Source organism: Eriocheir sinensis, unplaced genomic scaffold (assembly GCF_024679095.1).
Source record: "Eriocheir sinensis breed Jianghai 21 unplaced genomic scaffold, ASM2467909v1 Scaffold35, whole genome shotgun sequence".
In the NCBI taxonomy this organism is placed as follows: domain Eukaryota; kingdom Metazoa; phylum Arthropoda; class Malacostraca; order Decapoda; family Varunidae; genus Eriocheir; species Eriocheir sinensis.
The window spans coordinates 975,575-986,015 of NW_026111665.1; the positions used below are offsets into that span (position 1 = coordinate 975,575).

General features: G+C 50.8%; 1 pseudogene; it reads left to right on the plus strand.

Annotated features, from left to right (window-relative positions):
- LOC126991843 (large subunit ribosomal RNA) lies at window positions 1-4,349 on the plus strand (annotated as a pseudogene).
- Window positions 4,350-10,441: the final 6,092 nt, after the last annotated feature.

A 10,441-nucleotide genomic window follows, 5' to 3' on the forward strand; every position in this document is an offset into this window, starting at 1 on the left:
CGACCTCGTGTTAGGGTAGAGTACCCGCCAAATTTATGCATATTAATAAGCGGAGGAAAAGAAACCAACAGGGATTCCCTTAGTAAGGGCGACTGAACCGGGAAGAGCCCAGCGCATAACCTGGCGTCGTGACCCGGCGCCAGGGGTGTTGCGTTTCGGAGGGTCCGGCACGCAGTCTCTCACCGCCAAAGTTATGCTTGAAAGCGGCCACTACCCATGGAGGGTGACAGGCCGGTGTGGCGGAGCCCGCGAGGGTACGCGAGATATTGTCGGAAAGGGCCCCTCCGTAGAGTCGGGTTGCTTGAGAATGCAGCCCTAAGCAGGTGGTAGACTCAATATAAGGCTAAATATGACCACGAGACCGATAGCGAACAAGTACCGTGAGGGAAAGTTGAAAAGAACTTTGAAGAGAGAGTTCAAGAGTACGTGAAACCGTTAAGGGCCAAACGGGTGGGACCTCGAAGGTCGAAGCGAGGGGATTCGGCTCGTCGGCCAAAGCTTGCTGGGGGGCGGGATTCGCTTATGCGACCCAGGAACCCTTGGGCGTGCCCACGTCCGAGCCGGCGCCGGCGGGCGTATTTCCCCTCGTGATGTAGGTCGCCGCGACCCGTTGCTGGTGACGTCGAAGGCCCAGGCGGATTGGTACCCCGACGTCTGCGTTTACGCGGTCGAAGAGGGAAAGCTCTGGTGTCCTGGCTGCCCTGCGACGGTCGTGCAGTAGAGGGGCAAACCCTCTCGCGGCGTGCAAAAGGTCGGTGACCCACCCGACCCGTCTTGAAACACGGACCAAGGAGTCTAACATGTGTGCGAGTCATTGGGCGCACTAAACCCAGAGGCGTTATGAAAGTGAAAGGGGAGCGTCCCGGGGTCTTCGGGCCTCGGTCGGCGTCCTCCGGGGCCGATCCCCGACCGGCCGCTGCCGCCGAGTTTCCCATCCCAAAGCGTGGTCGAGGGGGGTGCGCGGGGTGAGTCCCCTTACCCCGTCGCTTACCTCCGGCCTCGCGGGTGCTCGGTGCGCACGGTGGTCCGTCTCCTTCGCGGGAGGCGCTTGTACGCAGGGGGGCGCAGGCCCGGGACTTGCCATTCGACGCCGTCGTGCAAATCTGTTGTTGGCCTCGCAAGCGTTGCTTGGGCTCTCGGTTGGCGCGCCGCGCGTCAGGCGGGCTTCGGGTGGGTGTTTCGGCTCTCATTTGCCTTTCCGATCCTGCTCTGTCTAGAGTGGCCTAGCACGCGTGCTGTCGGCAAGTACCATGAGCAAACATGTTGGACCCGAAAGATGGTGAACTATGCCTGGCCAGGATGAAGTCAGAGGACATTCTGGTGGAGGTCCGTGCAAATCGATTGTCACAGCTGGGTATAGGGGCGAAAGACTAATCGAACCATCTAGTAGCTGGTTCCCTCCGAAGATTCCATCAGGATAGCTGGTATTCGCGGAAACGGAGGAGTTTCATCCGGTAAAGCGAATGATTAGAGGTCTTGGGGACGAAACGTCCTCAACCTATTCTCAAACTTTAAATGGCTGAGATGCCGAGCTTGCTTGAGCGCTGAAGCTTCGGCGACTAATCCGTGTATCTAGTGGGCCAATTTTGGTAAGCAGAACTGGCGTTGTGGGATGAACCAAACGTCGAGTTAAGGGGCCTAAACGAATGCTCATCTAGACCCCATCGAAAGACGTTGGTAGCAGGACGGTGGCCATTGAAGTTGCAATCCGCTAAGGAGTGTAACAACTCACCTGCAGAAGCAACTAGCCCATAAAATGGTATGGTGCTCAAGCATTCTCCCGATACTCGACCGCCGGTGGCACTAAAGGCCAAGCTCCCTCCTCACCGGGGGAGCCCAGGCCCCAAGCCCCAGCGAGTAGGAGGGTCGCAGGGTGAGCGCTGAAGGATCCGGCGCGAGCCGGCCTGGAGCTGCCCCTGGTGCAGATTTTGGTGGTAGCAAATAGTCCAGAAAGACTTCCCTTGAAGGCCGATGTGGAGAGGGGTTCCATGTGAACATCAGTTGGACATGGGTAAGTCGCTCCTAAGCCCAAGGCTAAAGCCTTATACCACGCTAAGAGGCAACGGCCAAGCGAGTTGTCGTCATCCGTGGCGGCTCATCCGTGAGAGATTATTCTCAGTTGCCGATGGGAATTCGTGGTGAAAGGGAATACGGTACTTATTTCGTAACCAGGCCTGGATGCCAACCGGGACTAGGTTCCTTCTTGGGCCGGCCCTTGGTGCAGGAACCTGGTAACGGGAACCAACTTGCGTCCATCGGCGGTGGTCCGGGAAGAGTTTTCTTTATGTTTAAGGCGCCGTGACCCTATAAGCCACTCGCAGAGCGAAAGGGTGTTGGTAACACGGTCTGCCGTAGAGCATCTCGATTCTTGCGGCGTCCCGCGTACCACTGCCGGTCCGTGAAACATGCGAGGCAGGTAACTGCATGGGGCGAAGCGGGGGGGTCTGCTGCTGCGTTCTGCGGCGTCACGGCTCGGCGCACGTGCGCACGCGGCCTCCGCGATGCACCCCAGTTTCGGGCCTGTGCGTACCCATATCCGCAGTCGGTCTCCAAGGTAAGAAGCCTCTGGTCGATAGACTAATGTAGGTAAGGGAAGTCGGCAAATTAGATCCGTAAATTCGGGATAAGGATTGGCTCTGAGGATCGGGCCAGTCGGGCCTGTGCGGGAAGCGGTCCTGGCCCTGGGCTCAGAGGCTCTGAGCTGCGCGCGGTGATGGGTGATGCCGTCTACCCTGCGGCACCAACGTCGCCGGTGTCCGATCATCCGCACTGTCTCGCCTTCCCCGGTGGCGGCGACCCATTCCAAATGCGGCCTCGCGTCGCGCTGTCCTTGTTACCAGCTCGCCGGTGCGGCGGTGCTTGTGGTCCGGGTTCGCAAAAGCGGCCGGCAGGCGATCACCGCGTCGTTGGGGCCCTACGGTCGCTCCCGGTCCCACTCCGCCGTCCGCGCTAAGGCCGGCGCGGCGGGGCAGCGCGTGTTGGGGAACCACCGCAGGGTTCGCGCAGCGCCGGTCGCAGGCGGGACACGCTCATGCGAGGTGGGGCCAACAGCCCGGCGTGCGGTAGCTCGCATTTCGCGGTGGCGGCTCTAGCCCTCTCGCCACTCGTGCCGAGAGCTCGGACCGGCGTGTCTCTGGCCCTCCCGTGGAACGTGCTAGGCTGCGTGGGCGCGGGGGCTCCGGCTCTCTCTATTGCCGGCTTTCGGCCGGTTAGGTAGCAGCAGCAGTCGTCCCTCGCTCCAAACCCACTTCGGCTGGCGCCCAGCGATCAACTCAGAACTGACACGAACCAGGGGAATCCGACTGTATAATTAAAACAAAGCATTGCGATGGTCAAAGACAGATGTTGACGCAATTTGATTTCTGCCCAGTGCTCTGAATGTCAAAGTGAAGAGATTCAACCAAGCGGGTAAACGGCGGAGTAACTATGGGCAGAATACTTTCCAAATGAAGATGAACGATTCCCTGTGTTCGGCGGGGCTCCGCCCTTGTCCCCGCTCGCTAAGATCCTTTGTGGATTAGACAGTGAGTGGAGGATAAGCTGCGGCTAATAGGGGAGGAGGAGACCGTTGAGCCAAATGCCTCGTCATCTAATTAGTGAAGCGCATGAATGGATTAACGAGATTCCCACTTCCCTATCTACTATCTAGCGAACCCACAGGCAGGGGAACGGGCCTGCGCCTAACAGCGGGGAAAGAAGACCCTGTTGAGCTTGACTCTAGTCTGATTTTGTAGAGAGACATCAGAGGTGTAGCATAAGTGGGAGGTCGTCACATCAGGGGCTTGCTCCGTGCGGAGACAATGAAATACCACTACTCTGATCGTTTCTTTACTTACTCGGTGAGACGGAATCGGAGCTTCCCCACGTGGGATTGTCTCCTGTTTCTAGACTAAAGCGGCGGAAGCAAGGGAGCGCCGCGATCCGCTCCGAGGACATTATCAGGTGATGAGTTTGACTGGGGCGATACATCTGTCAAACGATAACGCAGGTGTCCTAAGGCCAGCTCAGCGTGGACATAAACCTCGCGTAGAGCAAAATGGCAAATGCTGGCTTGATCCTGATTTTCAGTACGAATACGGACTGTGAAAGCAGGGCCTATCGATCCTTTTGACTTTATGCGTTTTAAGCTAGAGGTGTCAGAAAACTTACCACAGGGATAACTTGCTTGTGGCAGCCAAGCGTTCATAGCTACGTCGCTTTTTGATCCTTCGATGTCGGCTCTTCCTATCATTGTGAAGCAGAATTCACCAAGCGTTGGAGTGTTCACCCATAAAAAGGGAGCGTGAGCTGGGTTTAGACCGTCATGGGACTGTCCTATTTGCGAAAGTCCAATTTTCGTATCGGACCGTTTTCGACAACCGGCTATATCTCGGGAACTGAGGCAGACCCCGGGAATACGATTGCGCCATGTCCTGGGACTACAGCGACAATGGGTTAGGTGGGGTGACCACTTGAAGGGGTCGCTTAAGTAACAAAATAGGATAGGACCGTGGTGGGTGAGACGGTCCTAAACATTTTTTTCACCATTGTGCAAAAACTAGGCCACCGAGACCCACGAAACTCGAGTGACTAACGTATCAACCCATTGCGCGTCGAATGAACGCGGTCTCGTCAAAATCACGAAAAAACTACACCTACCACAAAAGACGCTCTTAAGTAACATTGATTCCACCTGACATGTTAGGCCACTTGAACGAAAAAAAGGAAACCAGCGATAAAACCATTAGTATGCAGTCTTTTGAACTCATTTTCGGATATGATGCGGGCGGTGCACTAACGAATCAAATTATGGGAGCTCATCAAAATACAACGTGTTTGAAGGGATTTTAACTCGATTTTTCGGTTTCGGCCGTCATTTTTCTTAAGTAATATTTGGGGTCGACCGAGAAGAACTCAACACTGGAAACGCAGACTCACAGGTATAAGGTAGTTTTGCATGCCGAACTCAAATCTGAACTGAATGAAGCCCTAGCGATGCAACTTTTCGCACATCAACGCGATATCAACGGCTTAAGTACACTGAATTGACGAATCCCGCTTTTCACCCGTCGATTTTATAGAAGGACCGGGACAGTTTACACAATTTTCGGACACTGTCCTGGACCGTCCCGCTCATATCATAACACCCTTGTAAATAGGATGTACAGAGTCAGTAAACAGTGTTTCCGGGGCGTTGGAAGCTGGCGAGCAAGAATATGACCTCAAACTTGGCTGATTCGCAAATTGAAGTGGGTTTCTGAACACCTCAAATATGCTAAGAAACCGAATGGTATCAACACTCACTAAGTGCCCCATGCTTCCCTGAAACTTAGATCTTCAGTGGTATAGTGCACTTTTGCTATTTTAAACCATCTACGCCTACTTTGATCAATTTTCGAGCAATATCTCCACAATAATCGCCATTTTCTTAAATACTGGGGGTTTTGAAGCTGCTTAGACTATCCATGGGTACTATAAATTATTTACAATAAAGCCAGAGTCGAATAACCTTCCTACATAGGATAGTAAGGGATTTATCTCGTTCTCGTCGCTTAAGTAACATGAAATGTCTCAGTCCTAAGCTTGCTCTAACCGACGGGTCCTTTTCATCGTCCTAAGTAACATGAAGTGGCTTAGTCCTATTTTTTATTAAACTGATAAGGCCCCTGCACACACCCTTACACACATATGAGGTTTTTGAAGCTGTTTAGACTATCGACGGGTACTATAGTTTATTTACAATAAAGCCAGAGTCGAATGACCTACCTACATAGGATAGTAGGGATTTATCTCGTTTTTATCGCTTAAGTAACATGAAACGTCTCAGTCCTAAACTTGCTCTAGCCGACATCGTCCTAAGTAACATGAAGTGGCTCAGTCCTAACTTGTATTCAACTGATAGGACCTGCACAAAGCCTTACACACATGGGGGTAAAAAACTTTGAAGATAAGGAAAGTGGGAAACAATCCCCCCAGAAGAGTAGTAGTCTTGAGGCACACACCTTACACACTGGGGGTAAATAAGCAAGCAACTTCAAGGCTCGTGTCCGGAGGATTTCGCCATCACGTTGCGTGACGAAACCTCCAGCCTTGTCAAATAGCTAGCACTAATGACGGGTACTATAGTTTATTTACAATAAAGCCAGAGTCGAATGACCTACCTACATAGGATAGAAAGGGATTTATCTCGTTTTTTGTCGTTTAGGTAACATGAAACGTCTCAGTCCTAAATTTGCTCTAGCCGACATCGTCCTAAGTAACATGAAGTGGCTCAGTCCTAACTTGTATTCAACTAATAGGGCCTACACATAGCCTTACACACATGGGGGTAAAAAACTTTGAAGATAAGGAACATGGGAAAGAATCCCCCCAGAAGAGTGGTCTTGAGGCACACACCCTTACACACACTGGGGGTAAATAAGCAAGCAAATTCAAGGCTCGTGTCCCGAGGATTTCGCCATCAGGTTGCGTGACGAAACCTTCAGCCTTGTCAAATAATTAGCACTATCGACGGGTACTATAGTTTATTTACAATAAAGCCATAGTCGAATGTCCTACCTACATAGGATAGTAAGGGATTTATCTCGTTTTTGTCGCTTAAGTAACATGAAACGTCTCAGTCCTAAACTTGCTCTAGCCGACATCGTCCTAAGTAACATGAAGTGGCTCAGTCCTAGCTTTTATTTAACTGATAGGGCCTACACATAGCCTTACACATATGGGGGTAAGAAACTTTGAGGGTAAGGAATGTTGGAAACAATCCCCCCAGAAGAGTAGTCTTGAGGCACACACCCTTACACACACTGGGGGTAAATAAGCAAGCAAATTCAAGGCTCGTGTCCGGAGGATTTCGCCATCACGTTGCGTGACGAAACCTCCAGCCTTGTCAAAAAATAATTAATACCGTTAAACTTGACACTCAAAACACATAAAATATACAGGTCTGTGTAGCGTAGCTCTATCTAATATTGAAAACATAAGAACATAAGAACGTAGGAGTCTGTAAGAGGCCTTAGGCCTGTACAAGGCAGCTCCTTTGAACCTAAGCTCCCGTGTATCTAACCCCACCTATTATCGCTGTCCATGAAATTATCTGATCTATTTTTGAATGTGAGAATTGTATTGACACTCACCACATGACTGCTAAGCCCATTCCAATCATCCACCACTCTATTAGTAAACCAATTTTTGCCTATGTCCCTGTTGAGTCTGAGTTTATCCAGTTTCAACCCCCTTATTAAAGCTCTTCAGGAGGACATCTCGTGACTGCGTTGGCTCAAGCGCACGCCCTTTAGGCAGAAAGGCATCTCAAGCGCCCCTCGAGGCAGCGAGGCACCTCTAAGACTAGGTGTGAACACGATTGCCTTATTAAGGGCCGAGTTCGGGAAAAAAAAACTTTCGGCAGGAAAGAGAGTCGTTGGGTGATGGACAAGCTGGGTCTGTCCATCTCTGTCTGTCAATGACTCTCTGTCCGTCTCTCTGTGGTATTCGGTACCTCTCCGTCCGTGTTTGTCTGTCTTTCCGAGTGTCTGGGCCTCTTGGGGACACTTTGGCGGCCAAGGCCAACCGTTGCGCCTCTTTCCCGAACATTTGTGATGTTAAGCCATCTAATGGAGTCGAGCGCTGCGCCGGCAGTGTTAAGTGACCAGTCATGGTTTCAGCTCCGTCACGGCCCTCTTTCAAGAAAGACCCGCTCCAGCAAGGCGGGCTAGTCGAATATCAACTCAGAATGGGACGGTCTAGTTGCGTCGGGTGAACGGGTGAACCGTCGGGTGAAGGCTCTTAAGTAATGTCTGAATCGTTCAGGTAATAATACAGTTGGCGAGTTAGTTTGCGGACTCGCCAATTCAGGCCGAAAATGTTACTTAAGCGGTATGGCGATTTTCCTTCTGGGCAGTCCGTCCGAGTTACTTAAGGGTTTCTGATATTGGACAGTTGGTCGCGAGACAGGTTAGTTTAACCCTATTGTTGGCAGTTGTGTCGTTGATACATCAGTCCTGCTCGGTACGAAAGGAACGGCAGGTCCTGACATATGATTCCGCTCTTGGTCGATCGGCCAGTGGAGCGAGGCTACATCCGTGGGATTATACCTGAAAGCCTCTAAGACAGCATCCCGGCTGGATGACCAACGATACCGCGTACGGCCTACATCGGGATGGTCACCATTGAATTTTCGAGAGATTCGCTCCCCGTTCGTTCGCTGGCGAGACTAGAAGATGGACCCGTGCAGAAGGAACTCGGGAGTGCCTCAACAAACAGGTTCAGGCTCTCTCCCCCGTAGTAGAGAACACCCGGATGCTGATGTGCCGTACCGAATCGTTCGCAAACGACGTACGTATCGGTCACGGTGTTGTTGGCGGCAGAGCAGCATCCTCACTACGAACTCCCAGTGTTGGAGGCATCTAACACAGCAGTATCTAATTCCCATGCACAATTTTTATCCAATTCAATTTATGGTCACGCTTAAGTTATTTCGAAAGCGCTTTTAATATTTGCCCAAACTGTTAACTCGCTCAAATTTCTAACAATGCCTTCGAACATTAAGTGTGGCGTCTGTCCCGGACGATTTGCAGCTCAGTACTTCCAGTTGAGTAAAACGTGCCGCCTCTTCGTTCAAAGATTACAACTTCAGAAGGCTGTGACTGAATGGAAAGTCAAACATAACAATCTTGAAAAGAAATTCGAAGCCCTTCAGGAATTTGTTGCAAGCAATGAGGCAGTGACTCCAGCATCGATGGTGGAGAGGCCCTCCACCGAGACTGTGCCCTCTCCAGACGAATCTACTGCTTCACGGGAGGACGTGTTACTTGCCTCACAGGTTGACTCCCAGCCTGCCTCACAGGCTAATCCCCAGCCAGCCCCACAGGCTAATCCCCAGCCAGACACACAGCCTAACCCCCAGCCTGCCTCACAGGACAACCACCAGCCTGCCTCACAGGCTGACCCCCAGCCTGCCTCATAGGCTAGCCCCCAGCCTACTTCACAGGCTAACTCCCAGCCTGCCTCACAGAACAACTTCCAGCCTGCCCCACTTAACGCTTCTCCTCCTGCTTCACAGGATGTCGGGTTCCAACCTGTAAGGAATGGAGCCAAACCAAAGCAGGCAACCAAGGATTTACTGATCCCCACTACCTTCAACAGGTTCTAGGTCCTGGCAGACACCATGGAGGATGAGTTTGAGACTCGCCTGGTTAGGGACTCCATGGTGCGTGGCCAGCTGGTTGAGTTATGTGGTCGTTCATCAAACGGCCGCAGAAAACGTTACTACTATCCAGGCGCCAGACTGGATGACATTACCGCAGCGTGCGATGATGTCACAAGAAATGCCGACCGAACACCCTCTTTGTCATTCACGCGGGGACAAATGACATAGAGACAACCCGTTCTGAGGAACTGCTTGAGAAATACCACCGCATGATCAAGCAGTATAAACGTAAAACGGATGCCAGCAACATCACAATCTCAAGAATCCTCCCGAGGGTAGGTGCCGAACCTAGTTTTTACAGTAAGGCCTTCAGCACAAACAACAAACTTCATTCCCTTTGCTCACAAAAAAAAACGTCCAGTTCGCTAACTTGTGGAACAGTTTTTACTATGATTGAGACTTGTTCCTTGGTGATGGCATCCACTTAAACCCTGTTGGAGCAGCCCGTTTCGGGAGGCTGCTCTGTGACCAAATGGCTCTTCGAAAGCCAAAAAACGCGGAGGCGAGAACACCAGCAGCTCCACCGTAAGGGAGCACTCCACCCGCGAAACCCCCGACTCGAATAACATTAAAGCTTGCTATGTAAACGCTCGTAGCCTACGTAACAAATTTGAAGCTTCAACTTGAAAGTCCTCGCAGCAACAAATCATTATCACATCATCGGATTCACAGAATCTTGGATACACACTTCATATAGATATTTCATTGCGGAATATAGATTACCGGGTTATACCATCTTTAGTCATGAAAGAGAGAACAGACAGGGTGGAGGCGTTATCTCTTATATCCAAAACTCTCTCCACCCAGTATCCGTGAAAACAGATATTATAAACAATGTAGACACGGTCTTTATTGAAAAAAAAAATCCTGTAAAATAGTAATTGGACTTATCTACAGACCGCCAAGGCAGACTATTGATATCGACCACGCATTAAGTGAATTATTATTAAAAACAAGTAGCAATTGCGAGGCAGTAATTGTTGGGGACTTTAACTTGCCAGTGAATGGGTTGAACCGTTGAACTGTCATACAGGGCTCCAACTGTACACAAATTTACTAGAAAATGATGTACATCAACACGTTCAAGAACCGACTCGGGAAAATAATATACTTGATCTTATCTTTTCAACGACAGCTGATCTAATTAACGAGGTAAATGTTGGTCTAATTTTTAGTTCTAGCGATCACCGAACAATCGCATTCAGCATCAATATGAAAGAAAGTAAAGTAACTCCTAGTAAAGAAAAGGTGCCTGAT